The sequence below is a fragment of the Kogia breviceps genome, chromosome 1 (assembly GCF_026419965.1).
Source record: "Kogia breviceps isolate mKogBre1 chromosome 1, mKogBre1 haplotype 1, whole genome shotgun sequence".
Classification (NCBI taxonomy): domain Eukaryota; kingdom Metazoa; phylum Chordata; class Mammalia; order Artiodactyla; family Physeteridae; genus Kogia; species Kogia breviceps.
In genome coordinates, this window is record NC_081310.1 from 104,337,630 (window position 1) to 104,363,262 (window position 25,633).

General features: G+C 36.3%; 1 long non-coding RNA gene across 1 annotated transcript in view; it reads right to left on the bottom strand.

Moving 5' to 3' along the window:
* Nucleotides 1-4,494: 4,494 nt before the first annotated feature.
* Nucleotides 4,495-25,633, bottom strand: part of LOC136794468 (uncharacterized) — a 105,465-nt gene continuing 84,326 nt past the window's right edge. The window contains exon 4 of the long non-coding RNA XR_010841262.1: nt 4,495-4,788. This is a non-coding gene — a long non-coding RNA (uncharacterized lncRNA). The remainder of the gene's footprint in view (nt 4,789-25,633) is intronic.

Sequence of the window (25,633 nt, forward strand, 5' to 3'; positions counted from 1 at the left end):
CCAGTTATCAGAACTGATTTAATGGACAAAAACTACTTGTTTTCATTTTTATTTTGATAAATTAATCAGTTTAAAATTAAATGTCACTATTAAATCTAGCTTCTCATTAAAACTTTTATAAACTTTAGCTAGTTATTGAGGTATTATTCCAGTTATCAACTTATGAGCTCTTTGTATAATATAGTCAGCCTTTTTATATTTGCTGAAAATATTTTCCCAGTCTTTTATTTAAATATATAAGAATATTATTTGCAACATGGAGAATTTATATATATTAAGTTAATGTTTCTTCTTTAATATACTGATCCCTTCCAGAAGTATTGCTTACAATGTACATTTGCTTGTTGGTATGATAGAGTATCTTGCAGTGGACCAGCATTCCTGTTGAGAACAATGGAAGGAGATTTTTTAAATGCATATTACTTGGGTGTATTTTCTGCTCAATCTTCCTGTAAACCTAAAACTTCTCTAAAAAATAAAGTCTGTTAATTAAAAAAATGTGTTTAAAGGTACTGGTGAACTACAGAAACAGAGAAGACTAGGGAGACACAAGACTTTGGACAGAGGGACAGTTAAAAGTAGTAACCTGGTTAAAAGATGAAATTTGGGACCTGTGGGACTAAGGGCCTAGTAAGAAAGAAGGGGTACAAAACTGACCTTTGCACATGGCAAGTTTTCCCTGCAGGATATTTGCCAATTTCTGAAGGTACACAGGTGCGAGCTAAGACGATAGTTTCTAACAAATGTCTTGTGGTTTTGGCACTCTTGTTAAAATGAGTAGACAAGAGTAATATTTCAGTATCTACCAGGGAAAGGAACCCAAATGAACAAACTAACCTCTGGTTTGGAAGTAGTAGATAGATGCAGAAAAGAAAAGCAAACCAGAATTAGGAAAAATCATACCAGAGTTACAACTAATCCTGACTTAGTCCACCCCCTGATTAAATTAAGTCCTCACTTTTCTGCCTGGCAAAAGAAAATATGAACCCTCTCTGAAGGAAAATAATATCAAAAGGTGACTCTATAGTATGTATGAATGACATTCAATTATAAATTACTAGACATGCAAAAAGACAAAGAAAACATGAATTAAAAACTGAAAAAAGAGAGATAATAACAGATAAAAAGATATTAGAAATTACCAGGCAAGAACTTTTAATTAATATGATTAATATATTAAACTAAATAGAGGGAAAGGTGGAGAAAATAGGTGAAAATATTAAGAATTTTACTAGTGAATTATACTATGTAAAAATAAATAAATAGAAATTTTAAAACTGAAAAATAAAATAACAGATTGAGAACTTTAAATGGGAGGTCAACTGCAAAGTGTGTTAATGAAATCATGCATACTGAAGCAAAGAAAAAGTGAAAATCCAGAAAAACATAAGTGAAAGTATGACATAATGAAAAGATCTAATGTACATGTGACTGGTTCCCATAAGGAGAGAGAGAGAATAAGGAAGCAGAAATATTTGAATACATAATGGTCACATATTTTCAGAAAATGATGGAAGATATTTAGCATACAGTTCAGAAGTTTTTTCCAAAACTGGGAAAGCTATACATAACCAAAACCACATGTAAGGACACCATAGTAAAACTGCTTAAATCTAAAGACAGAAATAAAGTTATAAAAACAGTCAAAATAATAAAAACATTGCCTTAAAAGAGTAACAAGATAAATCGTTCTTTAAAGAACAAAACCATAAAACAATGAAATGATATTCCAAGTGCTGGAAGGGAATCCTATTTTCAGAGAAAATATCCTCCCCAAACTAAGATGAAATAGTTTTTTAGACAAATAAAGACATAGAATTTGTTGCTAGAAAAGTTAAACAAAAAAAAAAAAAAAAAAAGGAAAGAAGAGAAATAGAGTTCTACAGACAGAAGGAAAATAATCTCAGAAGGGAAAAATAATTAAGAAAGGAAAAGGTAAGTATAGGAGTAAATATAAATGAATACTGATACTAAGTAACAATACTAATGTCTTGAGCACTTTACAATGTTATATAATTAAGTGCATCATAATAATAACAAAAAATTATCTCAATGAGGATATTTTCATAATGTATACATAAATCATAACATTGCACACTTTTAAAATCTTAAAATTTTATTTTTACCTCAAGTATACCTTAATAAAGCCAAGAAGAAGATAATAACACAAAAGGGGAGAGGGGAATAAATTGAGGCAAACCATTCCAAGATCTCAGCAATGAAAAAGCAATAATTTATAAACAAGGATGCATATTTTAGTAACTATGGCAATTACAGAATAAAAAAGAACATAGAACTAACAAATAATAGGGAAATAGAATGGCAAAATATAATTAACCCCAAAGAAGTTAAGAAAGGACATAAAACTATAAAACAGATGGGTTATATAGAAAACAAATTATATAATACCTATCAACCCCCTCAGTAACTCTACTAAATAAAAAGACATTAAATATTCTGACTAAAAGACAAAAAATAAAACTTAACTATGCTACTTATTAGAAGTATATCTTAAGTATAAGGGCACAAAAAGAGTGACTGTGAAAGGATATGAAAAGATATATCATAAGAATGTATTCAGGGGCTTCCCTGGTGGCGCAGTGGTTGAGAATCCGCCTGCCGATGCAGGGGACACGGGTTCGTGCCCCGGTCCGGGAAGATCCCACATGCCGCGGAGCGGCTGGGCCCGTGAGCCATGGCCGCTGAGCCTGTGCATCCGGAGCCTGCGGTCCGCAACGGGAGAGGCCACAACAGTGAGAGGCCCGTGTGCCACAAAAAAAAAAAAAAAAAAAAAAAAAAAAAAAAAAAAAAACAAAGAATGTATTCAAAAGAAAGTTGGGTATTACATTAATATAAGACAAACTAGGTTTTAAGACTAGAAGAATTCGTACAGAAAAAAGAACTATTTCATACTAATAATAGGTCAAAACAACAACAGAATATACAATTGTAAATTTGTATACACCTATTAATGTAGCAAATATATATTATGATAGATAGATGGATAGATAGATAGATAGATAGATAGATAGATAGATAGATAGATAGATATAAGCAAAAGTTGACACAAGTAAAAAGAAATAAACAAGTCCAAAGCATATGAGAGAGTTTAACTCACCATTATTCATAGCTGATAGAACAAACAGACAAAAACATTTTAAGAATATAGATCTGGGGCTTCCCTGGTGGCGCAGTGGTTGAGAGTCCGCCTGCTATGCAGGGGACACAGGTTCGTGCCCCAGTCTGGGAAGATCCCACATGCTGTGGAGCGGCTAGGCCCGTGAGCCATGGCCTCTGAGCCTGCACGTCCTGAGCCTGTGCTCCGCAACGGGAGAGGACACAACAGTGAGAGGCCCGTGTACCGCAAAAAAAAAAAAAAAAAAAAAAAGAATATAGATCTGAACAACACAGGAAATTATTTATTGGCATAAATTGAACAGTGCATACAATCATGATAGAATATACATTATCTTTAAATGCATATTGAATATGTACCAAAATCTAAACTTGGCAAGTCCCATAAAAATAAAAAAAATTCCAAAAAAGTTTCAAATAATTGAATAATACAGAGTATAGGCTTCTGGCCACTGCTGAATTAAGCTATAAAGTAATAACTAGAGAATCTCCAACTTTGGGAAATCAAGTAATATAGTTTGCATGATTGAAAGACAAAACCACAGTGGAAATCAGAAAATCTTAGGAACTAAATAATAATACAGCACATGAAAACTTAGTTACAGCAATGTTCTCTAGAGACAATTTATAGCTTTAACATCTTATATTGGAAAAGAAAGTGCTAATAATCAATATCAGAGTTTCCATCTCAAAAAGCTAGAAAAAGGAACAGCATATTAAACACAGAAAAGTAGTTTGAATAAAATAAAAATAAAAGTAGAAATAGATGAAATAGAAAGCAAACACACAACAGAAAAATTCAACAAAGTGCTAAGTTGTCTTCTGTTTTTGAATAATAAAATTGATTATCACAGACAGGAGACAGGCCTGACTAAGTTTTTTTTAAAAAAAAGAGAGAGAGAGAAAGTCAGCTTACGAAAATCAGGAACAAAAATGAGATGTCATTATAGGTTCTATCAATATTAGAAAGATAATAAAGGATGTTTTGAATGACTTTGCACAAATACGTTTGACAGTTTAGATGAAAGGAATAGATACCTTAAAAAACAAAATTTGTGAAAGACATCAGGAAAAGGAATAGAAAATTAAATAATTCTGTGTCTATTTTAATAATGGAACCCATTATTGAAAATTTTACACAAAAAAATCCTGTCAAGTTGATTTCACCAGTGACTTCTTCCAAATATTTATGAAGAAACAACACCAATTCTATAGAAACACTTCCAGAGGATTAAAAAAAAAAAAAAAAAAAACAGAAGAAAAACTTCCCATTCTTTTTGAGGGCTGTATAATTCCAGAAAATCTGGATATATTTTAAAAAATTAAAATCACACAAATTTTTTTACATGAACACAGATGAAAATAAATCCTGCACCAAAAAGTGCAGTGTGTTAAAATGAGTCAGTTTTATTCCATGAATTGTAGTGGTGTTTTAGCAGCCAAAAATAAATCAATATAATTGACCTTAATAGAAAAAAAGGAGAAAACACATACAATCATACCAATAGATAAAGAAACATAAAATACAATTCATGAAAAAAAAAGAATTGTGTAAGCTGGGAACATTTGGGATCTTCCATTTTATTGAAAGCTTTCCCCAGAGTTTGGGAATGGGACAAGAGTGTCTGGAGGTTCCAGTCTGTGCAAAAATATCTGAAAAAAAGAAATGAAAATAATATTACAGGAAGAAATAAAACTGTCATTATTTATAAATAATATAATTACATATGTGGTAAATCCAAAAAAAAGTGGACAAATTACTAAAATTTATTTAGTAATCATCAAGATTACTAAATACAAGGTAAATATACTGAAAATCAACTGTATATCTATATACCAGCTACAGAAAATATAAAATAGAAATGTTAAAGATAACTTTTACAATAGCATAAAACATAAACTATCTAGATAAAAATCCAACAGAATATGTAAATTCTGTATCCTAGAAACTACAAAACATTGTTGAGAGAAATTAAAAACCTAAATAAATGAATGGATATAATTTGTTCATGAATTGGAAGATATAATAGTGTATAACTATTCTCCCCCTTATAAGTGATCTATAGATTCAATGCATTCCAACTAAAATCCCAGAAGAGTTTTTTTTCTGGTGGAAATTGATTAGCTGATTCTAAAATTTATATAGAAATACAAAGGTCCAAAAATAGTCAAGATGATCTTTTAGAAAAATAAAGTGGAAGAATTTCCAGTGCCAGTTATCATGTCTTATTGTCAAGCTGCAGTAATGAAGACGGTATGGTACTGACAAAATAACAGGCCAAAGAAACAAATGAGAATTCAGAAACAGACGCACACTCACCTGTTCCCTTTATGTATGACAAAGATGTCACTGCAGGGCAGTGGAGAATAAGGGATACTGGTTCCATTGAATATCCATATGAAAAAATGATAGTTGTTCCCCCAGCTTTATTAAGATATAATTGACACATAATTCTGTGTGAGTTTAAGGTGTACAATGTGGTGATTTGATACACTTATATATTGCAAAATGATTACTGCCATAGTGTTAGCTAACACTTCCATCACGTCACATAATTACCATTTCTTTTTTTATGGTGAGAACATTTACAATCTACTCTCCTAGCAACTTTCAAGTGTATAATACAGTATTATTAACTGTAATCACAATGCTGCACATTAGGTTCCCCAGAACTTATTCATCTTATTTTAAAAGTTCACCTTTTTAGAATCCACATATAAGTGATATCATACAGTATTTGTCTTTCTTTTCTGACTTATTTCAGTTATCATAATGCCCTCAAGTTTCATCCATGTTGTCACAAATAGCAGTATATCCTTCTTTCTCTTGGCTGAATAATGTTCCATTGTGTATGTGATATATAGATAGATTATAGATAGATAGATAGATAGATAGATAGATAGATAGATAGATAGATAGACAGATAGATAGACAGATAGATAGATGATAGATAAAGATATATCACATCTTTATTCATTCATCATTCACATTATTGTTTCCATATCTTGGTTATTATGAATAATGGTGCGTTGAACACAGGAGTGCAGATATCTCTTCAAGGATATGTTTCCATATCCTTTAGATATATACCCAGAAATGGCATTGCTGGATAATATGGTAGTTCTGTTTTTAATTTTTTGAACAACATCCATACTGTTTTCCACAGTGGCTATACCAATTTACATTCCCATCAGCAGTGCACAAGAGTTCCAATTTCTCTATTCTTGACAGTACTTGTTATCTCTTGTCTTCTTGGTGAAAGCCATTCTAACGTGTAGTGATATGTCTTGTGTTTTGATTTGCATTTCTCTGATGATTAGTGGTGGTGAGTACTTTTTCATGTAACTGTTGCTCATTTGTATGTCTTCTTTGGAAAAATGAATATTCAGTTCCTCTGCCCATTTTTAATTGATTATTTTTTGCTATTGTGTGAGTTTTTATATATTTTGAATATTAAATCCTTATCAGATATATAATTTGCAAATATTTCCTCCCATTCCATGGGTTGTCTTTTCACTTTGTTGATCATTTCTTTTGCTGTGCAGAAGCTTTTTAGCTTGAAGTAGTCTGACTGATTAATTTTTGCTTTTTTGTTGCTTGTGCTTTTGATGTCATATCTATGAAATCATTACAAGACTAATGTCATGGAGCTTTTTTCCTATGCTTTCTTCTAAGAGCTTTACAGTTTCAGGTCTTATGTTTAAATCAACCACTTTGAGTTAATTTTTTGTCAGTGGTGTAAGACAGGGGTCCAATTTCATTCTTCTGAATATGGTTATCCAGTTTTCCCAGCACCATTTATTGAAGAGACTATCCTTTCCCCACTGCGTATTCCTTAAGGGCTTTTGATTCTGTTCTGTTGATCAGTGTGTTTATATTTAATGCCAATGCCATACTTTTTGATTACTATAGCTTTGTAGTATAGTTTGAAATCAGGATGTGTGATGCCTCCAGCTTTCTTCTTCTTTCTCAGGATTGCTTTGGATATTTGAGGTCTTTCGTGGTTCCATACAAATTTTAGAATTGTTTTGCTGTTATTATGGAAAGAACCACTGGAATTTTGATAGGGATTGCATTGAATCTATACATGCCTTTGGGTAGTATGAACATTTTAAAGATATTAATTCCTAATCCATGAACGTGGGTATCTTTCCATTTTTTTGCTTCTTCTTCAATTTGTTTCACCAAAGTTTTGTAGTTTTCAGTGTATGGATCCTTCACCTCCTTGGTTAAATTTATTCCTAAGTATTTTATTGTTTTTGATGCTACTGTGAATGGAATTTTTTTCCTTGTTTATTTTTTAGATGCTTCATTGTTACTGTGTAGAAATGCAACAACTACCTCATGCCATACAGAAAAGTAAATTTCAGAAAGATTGTAGATCAAATTTTTTAAGTTAAAACAATAAAGATTAAGAAAAAGCATAATGGAGTTTTTGTTTGGCTTTGGAGGAAGCAAAGATTTATTCATCAGGACACAGCATTAAGTTTACATAAAGGAAAGAATGATTAACTGGATAATATTTAAGTTAAGTATGTAAGTTTCACTGCATAGAATTAATAATGTCCAGTGATAAAAAACACCATTAATAGAATCAAAACCAAGACACAGAGACGGCTTAAAGATGGCGGAAGAGTAAGACGCGGAGATCTCCTTCCTCCTCACAGAGACATCAGAAATACATCTACACGTGGAGCTTCTCCTGTAGAGCACCCACCGAACGCTGGCAGAGGACCTCGGACCTCCAAAAAGGCAAGAAACTCCCCACATATCTGGGTAGGGCAAAAGAAAAAAGAATAAACAGGGACAAAAGAATAGGGACGGGACCTACGCCAGTGGGAGGGAGCCGAGAAGGAGGAAAGACTCCCACACACTAGAGGCCCCTTCGCGGGCGGAGACTGCGGGCGCCGGAGGGGGAAGCTCCGGAGCCGCGGAGGACAGCTCAGGCACAGGGGTGCGGAGGGCAAAGCGGAGAGATTCCCGCAGAGGATCGGTGCCGACCGGCGCTCACCAGCCCGAGAGGCTTGTCTGCTCGCCCGCCGGGGCGGGCGGGGCCGGGAGCTGAGGCTCGGGCTTCAGTCGGATCCCGGGGAAAGGGCTGGAGTTGGCAGAGTGAAGACAGCTTGAAGGGGGCTAGTGCGCCACGGCTGGCTGGGAGGGAGTTCGGGAGAAGTCTGGAGCTGCCGAAGAGGCAAGAGACCTTTTCCTCCCTCTTTGCTGCCTGGGCGCGAGGAGAGGGGATTAAGTGCGCCGCTTAAAGGAGCCCTAGAACCGGGGGCGGAGCTGCCGAAGAGACAAGAGACTTTTTCTTGCCTCTTTGCTTCCTCGGGTGTGAGGTGAGGGGATTAAGAGCACCTCGTAGAGGAGCTCCAGAAACGGGCGCGAGCCGCGGCTGTCGGCACGGACAGTAGAGACGGGTGTCGGACGCTAAGGTTGCTGCTGCCACCACCAAGAGGCCTGTGTGTGAGCACAGGTCATTCTCCACACCGGCCCTCCCGGGAGCCCGTGCAGTCCGCCACTGCCGGGGTCCCGGGATCCAGGGACAGCTTCCCCGGGAGAACGCACGGCGCGCCTTGGGCCTGTGCAGCGTCACGTCGGCCTCTACCGCCGCGGACTCGCCCCGCCCCCGTGCCACTCCCTCCCCCCAGCCTGAGTGAGCTGGAGCCCCCGAATCAACTGCTCCTTTAACATCGTCCTGTCTGAGCGAAGGGCAGTCGCCCTCGGACAACCTACACGCAGAGGCGGGACCAAGTCCAAAGCTGAACCCCAGGAGCTGTGTGAACAGAGAGGAGAGGGGGAGATCTCTCCCAACAGCCTCAGAAGCGGCGGATTAAAGCTCCACAATCAACTTGAAGTGCCCTGCATCTGTTGAAAACCTGAATAGACAACGAATCATCCCAAGTTGAGGAGGTGGACTTTGGGAGCAAGATATACTATTATTTTCCCCTTTTTTCTTTTTGTGGGTGTGTATGTGTGTGCTGCTGTGTGAGATTTTGTCTGTATAGCTTTGCTTGCACCATTTGTCCTAGGGTTAGACCGACCCATTTTTCTGTTTTTTGTTTGTTTTTTTGTTTTTTTTTTGTTTTTTTTGTTTTTTGTTTTTTAAAAGGAAATTTTTCTTCTTAATAATTATTTTTTATTTTAATAACTATACTTTATACTACTCTGTCTTCTCCCTTTCTTTCTTCCTTTCTTCCCTCCTTCCCTCCTTTCTTCCTTCTTTCCCCCTTCTTTCCTCCCTTCCTCTCTTCCTTCCTCCCTTTCTTCCTCTGCACCTTCTGTCCTTGCTTTCTTGCTTCCTTCCTTCATTTCTTCCTTCCTTTCTTCCTTCCTTCCCTCCCTCCCTCCTTCCTTCCTTTTCTTTCCTCTCTATTTATTCTACCTTTTATTTTGAGCCGTGTGGATTAAAGGTTCTTGGCGCCCCAGCCAGGCACCAGGGCGGTGTCCCTGAGGTGGGAGAACCAACCTCAAGACACTAGTCCACAAGAGACCTCCGAGCTCCACGTAATATCAGACGGCGAAAATCTCCCAGAGACCTCCATCTCAACACCAAGACCCAGCTTCACTCAAGGACCAGCAAAGAACAGTGCTGGACACCCTATCCCCAACAAAGAGCAAGACAGGTCTACAGCCCCATCCATTAGCAGAGAGACTGCCTAAAATCATAATAAGGTTACCAACATCCCCAAACACACCACCAGACGAGGACCTGCCCACCAGAAGGACAAGATCCAGCATCATCCACCAGAACAGAGGCACTAGTCCCCCCAACCAGGGAATCTACTCAACCCACTGAACCAACCTTAGCCACTGGGGACAGCCACCAAAAACAACAGGAACTACGAACCTGCAGCGTGCAAAAAGGAGACCTCAAACACAGTAAGATAAGCGAAATGAGAAGACAGAAAAACACACAACAGATGAAGGAGCAAGATAAAAACACACCAGACCTAACAGATGAAGAGGTAATAGCCAATCTACCTGAAAGAGAATTTAGAATAATGATGGTGAAGATGATGCAAAATCTTGGAAATAGAATAGACAATTTGCAAGAAACAGTTAACAAGGACCTAGAAGAAATAAAGAGGAAGCAAGCAACGATGAGCAACACAATAAATGAAATTAAAAATACTCTAGATGGGATCAATAGCAGAATAACTGAGGCAGAAGGACGGATAAGTGACCTGGAAGATAAAATAGTGGAAATAACTACTGCAGAGCAGAAGAAAGAAAAAAGAATGAAAAGAACTGAGGACAGTCTCAGAGACCTCTGGGACAACATTAAACGCACCAACATTCGAATTATAGGGGTCCCAGAAGAAGAAGAGAAAAAGAAAGGGACTGAGAAAATATTTGAAGAGATTATAGTTGAAAACTTCCCTAATATAGGAAAGGAAATAGTCAATCAAGTCCAGGAAGCACAGAGAGTTCCATACAGGATAAACCCAAAGAGAAACACGCCAAGACACATAATAATCAAACTGTCAAAAATTAAATACAAAGAAAACATATTAAAAGCAGCAAGGGAAAAACAACAAATAACACACAAGGGAATCCCCATAAGATTAACATCTGATCTTTCAGCAGAAACTCTACAAGCCAGAAGGGAGTGGCAGGACATATTTAAAGTGATGAAGGAAAAAAACCTACAACCAAGATTACTCTACCCAGCAAGGATCTCATTCAGATTTGATGGAGAAATTAAAACCTTTACAGACAAGCAAAAACTGAGAGAGTTCAGCACCACCAAACCAGCTCTACAACAAATCCTAAAGGAACTTCTCTAGGCAAGAAACACAAGAGAAGGAAAAGACCTACAAGAACAACCCGAAACAAGTAAATGGTAATAGGAACATACATATCGATAATTACCTTAAATGTAAATGGATTAAATGCTCCCACCAAAAGACACAGACTGGCTGAATGGATACAAAAACAAGACCCATATATATGCTGTCTACAAGAGACCCACTTCAGACCTAGGGACACATACAGACTGAAAGTAAGGGGATGGAAAAAGATATTCCATGCAAATGGAAATCAGAAGAAAGCTGGAGTAGCAATTCTCATATCAGACAAAATAGACTTTAAAATAAAGACTATTACAAGAGACAAAGAAGGACACTACATAATGATCAAGGGATCGATCCATGAAGAAGATATAACAATTGTAAATATTTATGCACCCAACATAGGAGCACCTCAATACATAAGGCAAATACTAACAGCCTTAAAAGGGGAAATCGACAGCAACACAATTATAATGGGGGACTTTAACACCCCACTTTCACCAATGGACAGATCATCCAAAATGAAAATAAATAAGGAAACACAAGCTTTAAATGATACATTACACAAGATGGACTTAATTGATATTTATAGGACATTCCATCCAAAAACAACAGAATACACATTTTTCTCAAGTGCTCATGGAACATTCTCCAGGATTGATCATATATTGGGTCACAAATCTAGCCTTGGCAAATTTAAGAAAATTGAAATTGTATCAAGTATCTTTTCCGACCACAACGCTATGAGACTAAATATCAATTATAGGAAAAGATCTGTAAAAAATACAAACACATGGAGGCTAAACAATACACTACTTAATAACGAAGTGATCACTGAAGAAATCAAAGAGGAAATCAAAAAATACTTAGAAACAAATGACAATGGAGACACAACGACCCAAAACCTATGGGATACAGCAAAAGCAGTTCTAAGAGGCAAGTTTATAGCAATACAATCATACCTTAAGAAACAGGAAACATCTCGAATAAACAACCTAACTTTGCACTTAAAGCAATTAGAGAAAGAAGAACAAAAAACCCCCAAATTTAGCAGAAGGAAAGAAATCATAAAGATCAGATCAGAAATAAATGAAAAAGAAGTGAAGGAAACAATAGCAAAGATCAATAAAACTAAAAGCTGGTTCTTTGAGAAGATAAATAAAATTGATAAACCATTAGCCAGACTCATCAAGAATAAAAGGGAGAAGACTCAAATCAATAGAATTAGAAATGAAAAAGGAGATATAACAACTGACACTGCAGAAATACAAAAGATTATTAGAGATTACTACAAGCAACTGTATGCCAATAAAATGGACAACCTGGAAGAAATGGACAAATTCTTAGAAATGCACAACCTGCCGAGACTGAACCAGGAAGAAATAGAAAATATGAACAGACCAATCACAAGCACTGAAATTGAAACTGTGATTAAAAATCTTCCAGCAAACAAAAGTCCAGGACCAGATGGCTTCACAGGCGAATTCTATCAAACATTTAGAGAAGAGCTAACACCTATCCTTCTCAAACTCTTCCAACAGATAGCAGAGGGAGGAACACTCCCAAACTCATTCTATGAGGCCAACATCACCCTGATACCAAAACCAGACAAAGACGTCACAAAGAAAGAAAACTACAGGCCAATATCACTGATGAACATAGATGCAAAAATCCTCAACAAAATATTAGCAAACAGAATCCAACAGCACATTAAAAGGATCATACACCATGATCAAGTGGGGTTTATCCCAGGAATGCAAGGATTCTTCAATATACGCAAATCAATCAATGTGATACACCATATCAACAAACTGAAGGAGAAAAACCATATGATCATCTCAATAGATGCAGAGAAAGCTTTTGACAAAATTCAACACTCATTTATGATAAAAACCTTGCAGAAAGTGGGCATAGAGGGAACTTTCCTCAACATAATAAAGGCCATATATGACAAACCCACAGCTAGCATCGTTCTCAATGGTGAAAAACTGAAACCATTTCCACTAAGATCAGGAACAAGACAAGGTTGCCCACTCTCACCACTCTTATTCAACATAGTTTTGGAAGTTCTAGCCACAGCAATCAGAGAAGAAAAAGAAATAAAAGGAATCCAAATAGGAAAAGAAGAAGTAAAGCTGTCACTGTTTGCAGATGACATGATACTATACATAGAGAATCCTAAGGATGCTACCAGAAAACTACTAGAGCTAATCAATGAATTTGGTAAAGTAACAGGATACAAAATTAATGCACAGAAATCTCTGGCATTCTTATACACTAATGATGAAAAATCTGAGAGTGAAATTAAGAAAACGCTCCCATTTACCATTGCAACAAAAAGAATAAAATATCTAGGAATAAACCTACCTAAGGAGACAAAAGACTTGTATGCAGAAAACTATAAGACACTGATGAAAGAAATTAAAGATGATACAAATAGGTGGAGAAATATACCATGTTCTTGGATTGGAAGAATCAACATTGTGAAAATGACTATACTACCCAAAGCAATCTACCGATTCAATGCAATCCCTATCAAATTACCACTGGCATTTTTTACAGAACTAGAACAAAAAATTTCACAATTTGTATGGAAACACAAAAGACCCCGAATAGCCAAAGCAATCTTGAGAACGAGAAATGGAGCTGGAGGAATTAGGCTCCCTGACTTCAGACTCTACTACAAGGCTACAGTAATCAAGACAATATGGTACTGGCACAAAAACAGAAATATAGATCAATGGAACAGGATAGAGAGCCCAGAGATAAACCCACACACATATGGTCACCTTATCTTTGATAAAGGAGGGAAGGATATACAGTGGAGAAAAGACAGCCTCTTCAATAAGTGGTGCTGGGAAAACTGGACAGCTACATGTAAAAGTATGAAATTAGAACAATCCCTAACACCACACACAAAAATAAACTCAAAATGGGTTAAAGACCTAAATGTAAGGCCAGACACTATCAAACTCTTAGAGGAAAACATAGGCAGAACACTATACGACATAAATCACAGCAAGATCCTTTTTGACCCATCTCCTAGAGAAATGGAAATAAAAACACAAATAAACAAATGGGACCTAATGAAACTTAAAAGCTTTTGCACAGCAAAGGATACCATAAACAAGACCAAAAGACAACCCTCAGAATGGGAGAAAATATTTGCAAATGAAGCAACTGACAAAGGATTAATTTCCAAAATTTATAAGCAACTCATGCAGCTCAATAACAAAAAAACAAACAACCCAATCCAAAAATGGGCAGAAGAACTAAATAGACATTTCTCCAAAGAAGATATACAGATTGCTAACAAACACATGAAAGAATGCTCAACATCATTAATCATTAGAGAAATGCAAATCAAAACTACAATGAGATATCATCTCACACCGGTCAGATTGGCCATCATCAAAAACTCTAGAAACAATAAATGCTGGAGAGGGTGTGGAGAAAAGGGAACCCTCTTGCACTGCTGGTGGGAATGTAAATTGATACAGCCGCTATGGAGAACAGTATGGAGGTTCCTTAAAAAACTACAAATAGAACTACCATACGACCCAGCAATCCCACTACTGGGAATATACCCTGAGAAAACTATAATTCAGAAGGACTCATGTACCAAAATGTTCATTGCAGCTCTATTTACAATAGCCAGGACATGGAAGCAACCTAAGTGTCCATCAACAGATGAATGGATAAAGAAGATGTGGCACATATATACAATGGAATATTACTCAGCCATAAAAAGAAATGAAACTGAGTTATTTATAATGAGGTGGATGGACCTGGAGTCTGTCATACAGAGTGAAGTAAGTCAGAAGGAGAAAAACAAATACCGTATGCTAACACATATATATGGACTCTAAGGGAAAAAAATGTCATGAAGAGGTTAGTGGTAGGACGGGAATAAAACACAGACTCACTCGAGCATGGACTTGAGGATATGGGGAGGGGGAGGGGTGGGCTGTGACGAAGTGGGGGAGTGGCAGGGACATATATACACTATCAAATGTAAATTAGATAGCTGGTGGGAAGCTGCTGCATAGCACAGGGAGATCACCTCTGTGCTGTGTGACCGCCTGGGGGGGTGGGATAGGGAGGGTGGGAGAGAGGGTGATGCAAGAGGGAGGAGATGTGGGAGCATGTGTGTATGTATAACTGATTTAGTTTGTTGTAGAGGGAAAACTAACACACTATTGTAAAACAATTATACTCCAATAAAGATGTTTAAAAAAAAAAAAAAAAAGATAAAAAAAAAAAAAAAAAAACCAAGACACAATGGTAAAGATATAGATATATGATAGATAGAGAGATAGATAGATAGATAGATAGATGATAGATAGATAGGCAGATGGATATTTGACAAAAGACTTTTATCTAGAATATATTAAGAACATCTTCAAATCAATAAGAAAAAAGCATACAGTCCAGGAGAAAAATAGGCAAATGATTTGAATAGACAGTTCACATAGGAGGACATCCAAATGGCCAGTGAATATGATAAAACATGCTTAATATCATTGATCAAGTTAGTGCAAACTAAGACCAGACTGAGATAACATTACTCACCCACCAGAATGAGTAAAATGAAAAATACAGGTAGACACCAAGAGGTGCATCATTTCTTAATGGTTCCCATCTGCCCAGCTGTTGGACTCACTAAAATGTTGCGGACAGCACTGATGAGGATGTACCTTTAAACAACCCAGGATAAGAAGGAAGCTCACTGTCTTCAGACCTTATGAAGCTTTGTGGTGAAGTGAAACCTGAAAACTAGCCATGTGGCTGACACGGTTTTGGTGCTCCAGCAAGGTGTCAGACCTGTGCCTCTGAGGTGGGAGAGCTGAGTTCAGGACATTGGTCTACCAGAGACCTCCCCACTCCATGTAATATCAAATGGTGAAAGCTCTCTCAGAGATCTCCATCTCAACACTAAGACCCAGCTCCACTCAACGATTAGCAAGATACAGTGCTGGACACCCTGTGCCAAAAAACCAGCATGAGAGGAACACAACAAAACCCGTTAGCAGAGAGGCTGCCAAAAATCATAATAAGGTCACAGACACCCCAAAACACACCACCAGATGTGGACCTGCCCACCAGAAAAACAAAATCCAGCCTCATCCACCAGAACACAGGCACCAGTCCCCTCCACCAGCAAGCCTACACAACCCACTGAACAAACCTTAGCCACTGGGAGAAGACACAAAAACAATGGTAACTACAAACCTGCAGGCTGCGAAGAGGAGACCCCAAACACAGTAAGTTAAGCAAAATGAGGAGACAGAGAAATACACAGCAGATGAAGAAGCAAGATAAAAACCCACCAGACCAAACAAATGAAGAGGAAATAGGCAGTCTACCTGAACAAGAATTCAGAGCAATGATAGTAAAGATGATTCAAAATCTTGGAAATAGAATGGGAAAAATACAAGAAACATTTAACAAGGACCTCGAAGAACTAAAGAGCAAACAATGATGAACAACAAAATAAATGAAATTGATAATTCTCTAGAAGGAATCAATAGCAGAATAACTGAAGCAGAAGAACAGAGAAGTGACCAGTAACATAAAATAGTGGAAATAACAATTGAAGAGCAGAATAAAGAAAAAATAATGAAAAGAATTGAGGACAGTCTTAGAGACCTCTGGGACAAAATTAGACACACCAACATTCAAATTATAGGGGTCCCAGAAGAAGAGAAAAGAAAAAGAAGAGCAAAAGAAAGGGACTGAGAAAATATTTGAAGAGATTATAGTTGAAAACTTCCCTGACATGGGAAAGAAAATAGTCAATCAAGTCCAGGAGGCACAGAGAGTCCCATACAGGATAAAACCAATGAGAAACACTCCAAGACACATATTAATCAAACTGTCAAAAATTAAATAAAAAGAAAAAATATTAGAACAAGCAAGGGAAAAACAACAAATAACATACAAGGAAATCTCCATAAGGTTAACAGCTGATCTTTCAGCAGAAACTCTGCAAGCCAGAATAGAGTGGCAGGACATATTTAAAGTTAGGAAAGAGAAAAACCTACAACCAAGATTACTCTACTCAGCAAGGATCTCATTCAGATTCGATGGAGAAATTAAAACATTTATAGGCAAGCAAAAGCTAAGAGAATTCAGCACCACCAAACCAGCTTTACAACAAATGCTAAAGGAACTTCTCTAGGCAGGAAACACAAGACAAGAAAAATACCTAAAATAACAAACCCCAAACAATTAAAACAATGGTAATAGGAACATACATATTGATAATTACCTTAAATGTAAATGGATTAAATACTCCAAAAGACATAGACTTGCTGAATGGATACAAAAAGAAGACCCATGTATATGCTCTCTACAAGAGGTCCACTTCAGACCTAGGGACACATACAGACTGAAAGTGATGGGATGGAAAAAGCTATTCCATGCAAATAGAAATCAAAAGAAAGCTGGAGTCGCAATTCTCAAATCAGACAAAATAGACTTTAACATAAAGACTGTTACAAGAGACAAAGAAGGACACTACATAATGATCAAGGGATCAATCCAAGAAGATATAACGATTGTAAATATTTATGCACCCAACATAGGAGCACCTCAATACATAAGGCAAGTGCTAACAGCTATAAAAGGGGAAATAGACAGTAACACAATCACAGTAGGGGACTTTAACACCCCACTTTCACCAATGGACAGATCATCCAAAATGAAAATATATAAGGAAACACAAGCTTTAAATGATACATTAAACAAGATAGACTTAATTGATTTTTATAGGACATTCCATCCAAAAGCAAGTGCTCATAGAACATTCTTTCAATGTTTTTCTCAGGACATTCTTCTCAAGTGCTCAAGGAACATTCTCCAGGGTAGATCGTATCTTGGGTCACAAATCAAGCCTTGGTAAATTTAAGAAAATTGAAATTGTATCAAGTATCTTTTCCAACCACAACACTATGAGACTAGATATCAATTACAGGAAAAAATGTGCAAAAAAATACAAACACATGGAGGCCAAACAATACACTACTAAATAACCAAGAGATCACTGTAGAAATCAAAGATAAAATCGAAGAATACCTAGAAACAAATGACAATAAAAACACGACAACACAAAACCTATAGGATGCAGCAAAAGCAGTTCTAAGCGGAAAGTTTATAGCAATATAATCCTTCCTCGAGAAACAAGAAACATCTCAAATAAACAACCTAACCTTACACCTAAAGCAATTAGAGAAAGAAGAACAAAAAAACCCCAAAGTGAGCAGAAGGAAAGAAATCATTAGATCAAAGCAGAAATAAATGAAAAAGAAATGAAGGAAACAATAGCAAACATCAATAAAGCTAAAAGCTGGTTCTTTGGGAAGATAAACAAAATTGATAAACCATTAGCCAGACTCATCAAAAAAAAAAAGGAGGAGGAAAATCAATAGAATTAGAAATGAAAAAGGAGAAGTAACAAGTTACACTCCAGATATACAACAGATCATGAGAGATTCCTACAAGCAACTATATGCCAATAAAATGGACAACCTGGAAGAAATGGACAAATTTTTAGGAAAGCACAACGTTCCAAGATTGAACCAGGAAAAATTGAAAATATAAACAGACCAATCACAAGCACTGCAATTGAGACTCTGATTAAAAATCTTCCAAAAAACAAAGCCCAAGAGCAGATGGCTTCACAGGCAAATTCTATCAAACATTTAGTGAAGAGCTAACATTATCCTTCTCAAACTCTCCCAAAATATAGCACAGGGAGGAACACTCCCAAACTCATTTTACAAGGCCACCATCACCCTGATAGCAAAAGCAGACAAAAATGTCATAATGAAAGAAAACTACAGGGCAATATCACTGATGAACATAGATGCAAAATTCCTCAACAAAATACTAGCAAACAGAATCCAACAGCACATCAAAAGTATCATACACCATGATCAACTGGGGTTTACCCCAGGAATTCAAGGATTCTTCAGTATACACAAATCAATCAATGTGATAAACCGTATTAACAAATTGAAGGAGAAAAACCATATGATCATCTCTATAGATGCAGAAAAGCTTTTGACAAAATTCAACACGCATTTATGATAAAAACCCTGTGGAAAGTAGGCATAGAAGGAACTTACATCAACATATAAAGGCCATATATGACAAACCCAAAATACAAGGTTGTCCACTCTCACCACTATTATTCAACATAGTTTTGAAAGTTTTAGTCACAGCAACCAGAGTAGAAAAAGAAATAAAAGGAATCAAAATCAGAAAAGTAAAGCTGTCACCGTTTGCAAATGACATGATACTATACATAGAGAATCCTAAGGATGCTACCAGAAAACTACTAGAGCTAATCAATGAATTTGGTAAAGTAGCAGGATACAAAATCAACGCCCAGAAATCTCTTCCATTCGTATTCACTAATGATGAAAAATCTGAAAGAGAAATTAAGGAAACACTCCCATTTACCATTTCAACAAAAAGAATAAAATACCTACAAATAAACCTACCTAAGGAGACAAAAGACCTGTATGCAGAAAACTATAAGACACTGATGAAAGAAATTAAAGATGATACAAACAGTTGGAGAAATATACCATATTGCTGGATTGGAAGAAACAACACTGTGAAAGTGACTATACTACCCAAAGCAATCTACAGATTCAACGCAATCCCTATCAAACTACCACTGGCATTTTTCACAGAACTAGAACAAAGAATTTCACAAGTATGGAAACACAAAAGACCCCAAATAACCAGAGCAATTATGAGAAAGAAAAACGGAGCTGGAGGAATCAGACTACCTGACTTCAGACTATACTACAAAGCCACAGTAATCAAGACAGCATGGTACTGGCAGAAAAACAGAAATATATATCAATGGAACAGGATAGAAAGCCCAGAGATAGACCCGCACACATGTGGTCACCTTATTTTTGATAAAGGAGGCAAAAATATACAATGGAGAAAAGACAGCCTCTTCAATAAGTGGTGCTGGGAAAACTGGACAGCTACATGAAAAAGAATGAAATTAGAACACTCCCTAACACCACACACAAAAATAAACTCAAAATGGATCAAAGAGTTAAATGTAAGGCCAGACACTATCAAACTCTTAGAGGAAAACATAGGCAGAACACTCTATGACATAAATCACAGCAAGATCCTTTTTGACCCACCTCCTAGAGAAATGGAAATAAAAACAAAAATAAACAAATGAGACCTATTAAAACTTAAAAGCTTTTGCACAGCAAAGGAAACCATAAACAAGACAAAAGGACAACCCTCAGAATGGGAGAAAATATTTGCAAACGAAGCAACTGACAAAGGATTAATCTCCAAAATTTACAAGCAGCTCATGCAGCTCAATATCAAAAAAAGCCAAACAACCCAATCCAAAACTGGGTAGAAGACCTAAATAGACAGTTCTCCAAAGATATACAGATTGCCAACAAACACATGAAAGAATGTTCAACATCACTAATTATTAGAGAAATGCAAATCAAACTTAAAATGAGGTATCACCTCATACCAGTCAGAATGGCCATCATCAAAAAATCTAGCAACAATAAATGCTGGAAAGGGTGTGGAGAAAAAGGAACCCTCTTGCACTGTTGGTGGGAATGTAAATTGATACAGCCACTATGGAGAACAGTATGGAGGTTCCTTAAAAAACTAGAAATAGAACTACCATATGACCCAGCAATTCCACTACTGGGCATATACCCTGAAAAAACCATAATTCAAAAAGAGTCATGTACCACAATGTTCATTGCAGCTCTATTTACAATAGCCAGGACATGGAAGCAACCTAAGTGTCCATCGACTGATGAATGGATAAAGAAGATGTGACACATGTATATAATGGAATATTACTCAGCCATAAAAGGAAACGAAATTGAGTTATTTGTGGTGAGGTGGACGGACCTAGTGTCCATCATACTGAATGAAGTAAGTCAGAAAGAGAAAAACAAACACCATATTCTAACACAAATGTATGGAATCTAGAAACAAAAAGTGGTTCTGAAGAACCCAGGGGCAGGACAGGAATAAAGACTTGATGTACTTGAGGACATGGGGAGGCAGAAGGGTAAGCTGGGATGAAGTGAGAGAGTGGCATGGATTTACATACACTACCAAATGTAAAATAGGTAGCTAGTGGGAAGCAGCCGCATAGCACAGGGAGATCAGCTCTGTGCTTTGTGACCACCTAGAGGGGTGGGATAGGGAGTGTGGGATGGAGATACAAGACGGAGGAGATATGTATATGGATAGCTGATTCACTTTGTTATAAAGCAGAAACTAACACACCATTGTAAAGCAATTAAACTCTAATAAGGATGGTAAAATAAGTGAAAAATTCAGATAATGCTAGTGTTGGTGAGATTATGCTACAACTGAAACCTCATATAGTGCTAGTATGAATGTAAACTAGTACAACTACTTTGGAAAATGGTTGGACAATATCTACTAAAACTGAATATATGAGCTACCAGCAATTCCACTTTTAGGTATAAGACCAATACAATAGAGTATATATATTCACCCAATCATTGGAATAACATTTTGCAGTGAGAAAAGAGGAAAAGAATAAAATCCTAAAATGAATCTAATTTGAGTTGGGTGATGTTTGAAGCAGCTACTACCTGTAGGGCTAAGTTAAATTCTCCCAGTTCAGTGATTCTAGAAATGCTCTCAAAAACCCCTTTAGCTGGGCACAGGGTCCTAGTCTGTTGACTTGGTCCCAGTTTCAACATCTCACCCCATCTTCCTCAGACAGAGGTGTTAATACAGTGTTTTGCTTGATCCCAGGCTTGCCCTTGGATCTTGACTTTCTAATGTTTCTCCACTCCATATTCTACAATCTGTGAATGAATTTCACCCTATTCCTATGATCAGGCCTATCTCACAGAACTCCATCCCAGGAATTGCTGTCAGAGCCCCTCTTTAGCTGGGATGGGAAACTGGGTGTCAGTGAAACAGGCAGAAAACTAGCAAACAGATAAGAGTCATATTGATTAGATGGCCATTATTTTTCTAATTGTCCTGTCACTTTTGTATCACCAATTGGTTTTTCCACGTTGATGAAAATTAATTATAGATATTCTAACTCACTAATTTCGTGGCATCCTTCTGGGCATACACTTATCAATATAATTAACATGTTTTCAGATACTCTGCTTTGGGAGAAAGTTCAGGTAGTTGAACTCCCTCTTTAGCAAACACTGTGCCTTGCCTTCATGATAGCCTTGTAATGTTTATCAGGAGAGTGTCATGGGAATTATTTTCTTTAAAAAAAATTTTTTTAATTGAAGTATAGTTGCTGTACAATATTATGTAAGTTATGGGTGTACAATATAGTGATTCATAATTTTTAAAGGCTATATTCCATTTATAGTGATTATAAAATATTGGCTATATTCCCATGTTCTGCAATATATCCTTATAGCTTATTTTATACCTAGTAGTTTGTACCTCTTACTCCTCTATCCCTGAATTGCCCCTCCCCCCTTCCTTCTCCCCACTGGTAACTGCTAGTTTCTTCTCTATATCTGTGAGTCTGCTTCTTTTTGTTATATTCACTAATTTGTTCTATTTTTTAGATTCTACATACAAGTGATATCATACAGTATTTGTCTTTCTCTGTCTGACTTATTTCACTTAGCATAATGCCCTCCAAGTCCATCCATGTTGCTGCAAATGGCAAAATTTCATTCACTTTTATGGCTGAGTAGTATTTCATTCTTTATCCGTTCATGTGCTGATGGACACAAAAGTTGCTTCCATATCTTGGCAACTGTAAATAATGCTGCTATGAACATTGGGGTGCATGTATCTTTTTGAATTAAAAAGTGTTTTTGTTTTTTTAGTTATATACCCAGGAGGGGAATTCTTTACAGAATTCTCCAATGGTTTTACTCCTTTTGTCCCCTTCCCTTGTTTCTTTATTTCCTCTGTTCCTTCCAAAGTTTGAAGATTTCTACATAGGTGTGGAATATCTTCTTGTCATAAAATGTTATGCTCCTCCACCTTCCACTAAGCTTGTTAAAAATATATTTACCCTTCTTTTCTGTCTTCCAATATTGAGTTATATCCCATCAAGTTGTACCTAGGAAACTTTTTGGTTAACATTTCAAATAACTTTTGTATTATATAAATACATACTCTATATAGGGTATAGAACAATCAGCTTTACGTTTTGTTCTTATATTTTTTACAGTGGTTTAACTTCATAGCCTCATTCAAAGAATCACGTAGGATAGTGAGAAACTTGGTTATCTAATTGACATTTTGCTGCATGATGGACCACTCAAAAGTAGAATCAATTTTATAATTTACACAACAAATCCATTCTCACTGCATTTAGGAGAAGTTAAAAAATGTATTTTTCATTCTAAAAGTATTCATAAAGGGGTAAATGTTAAGAAGATCAATTCCATAATAAGTGAAAAATGTTTGACATGTGGTTAGTGGGAGGGGGGATCAAAATAAGAAAAAACTAAAGATGATATAATTTCTGAATCCTTACAAGTTTTAAATATTCTAAACCTAGCATAATGCCATCTTCTTTCTCTTTGCATTTCTGTTACTCTCTGCACTTTTTATTCCTTAAATCCTTTAATTATAGCACTGGACCAGCTGCAGCAATGAGGACTGTAACTATGATTTGCTAAAACTCTGTAAGCTTTTCAGTTTCTTACAATTCACTACCTCCTAAACAGATTGGACTTGCACCTCAGCTCTCAGAGAAAAAAGTGTGGGCACTTGTACTCACATGAGATTGACTGCAAGCTGATCCAAGTGGTGCCAGGGATGGACCATACTGGGCTTGGTTTATGCACAACCTGAGATCTGCTTGAAACCACCTACATCTCCAGACCTCAGACACTTCCCTCACTAGTGATGGGGTAGAGGGAGTGACACTTTAGCAAATAGTCACACCTTCCACAGTTATGAAGCTCCGGACACTGCCACTGCCATTGCCACAAATTTAGAAGCCTTCACATGTTGCACCAACTGACGTAAAGACATTACATTTGCCTGTTGGCTGTATTGCATGCCTGGAGGCTCTGGCTTCCCCAGCATATACCTGGAGGGGCCAACTAACACAACCCAGAAACTGGGGAGTTATTACTGCATGGGGCATATAGAAAACAGAGGATACTGCAAATAAATTGTTTGCTTTTCCTTCCCCTCACTGGACTGTTCCAAGTTGCAATTAGTTACATATAACCCTTCTGGGATATCCTGCAACAATTAACAACCAACTGTGATGCAAAGCTGTGACCATCTCAACAATATACTCCTTATTATCCTCAGTTTTTCCTTCACTCCTACTTCTCTGGGATTGCATACCCAAGAAAGTCATAGCACATAAGCTTTTGCCTCAAGGTCCATTTTCTAGGGAAAAAGACAATTTTAGAGTCCCTCGTCTAAATGGCCACCACTAAAACATAAAGACATGAAAAAGTTGAAAGAAGTATAGAAAAATATATAGCAGGAAAACATTAATTTTAAAAATCCACTGTAGTTTTATTGAAGACTAATAAAATAAACTTCAATGAATAAAACAGCATAATTAGGAATAAAGTGGCCAAATACATGTCAAAAAATTCATCAGAATATTAAATAATTAAATTGTGTGCACCTAATAAAACATCTCTAAAATATATACAGGAAAAATGGTTGAAACAAGAGCAAAGTGATAAATCTCCAATCATAGAGACTTCCAGTCACCCTTTCAATTATTGATACATTAAGAAGAAAGAAATTTAAAAATAGAGATAATTTGAACACACAATAAACATATTTTAATAGAAATTTTAAAAACTGGAAAAAAACAAAATATTGTTTGTTAAGTGACTGAATTAAGAGACTGTTATATAGGCACTCAGTGGAAAATTATGTAGCCATGAAAATGAACAAATTATAGCTACATGCAACACAGTGAATCTAAGAAACATAGCCTTGAGTGAGACAAGAAAGTTGCAAACCACAAAGTTAATAATATCATGTTACACACTTCAAAATCTAGAAACAGATACGTCTACATCAGAAAACCCAACATTCAAGATATTGGTTACCTTTTGGGATTGGCAGGGAGATGGGGTTTGGAGGAAAGCATATGTACAGCCTTGGTGACATGGGTAATATTCTACTTCCTGAGCTGGCTGCAGGGTTCATGACTGTTATATTTTCATGCTTCATGATTTTTATATATAAAATATTTTTACTGATATATATCAATTTTATATAACAAATATTATATTATAAAATAATATGTAAAATTTTAAAATTAGTTGTAAAGATCATGTCTATTGAGTAAAATATTGATATATTATTAGTTACTGATAAAATTGTTTAAGAAAATTAATTTTGACAATTTCAATACCAAATTTTAGTCACTGTAGATCTTGAATTGTGGTCTACTCAGAAAAAAAATTGTATTTTATATCCTGAGTCTCCTAGATTCTCAAAGTCAATAAAAGAGTAGTTTTTAAAATTATAAACTCTGATTCAACTTAATGGTCTGCTTTCCAATTCAATTCAGTATTTTTTTCAATATAGAAGGGGTATAAAGTATGTCCAGGGAAATATGGCATATTTTTCTAATTGTGTTCAGAGGTGTGTCTATCTATAACTTTGAAACTATCAGTGAACGTGCATAATTTTCCTAATGTAGAGAAATATTACTGTTGCTACATGTCAT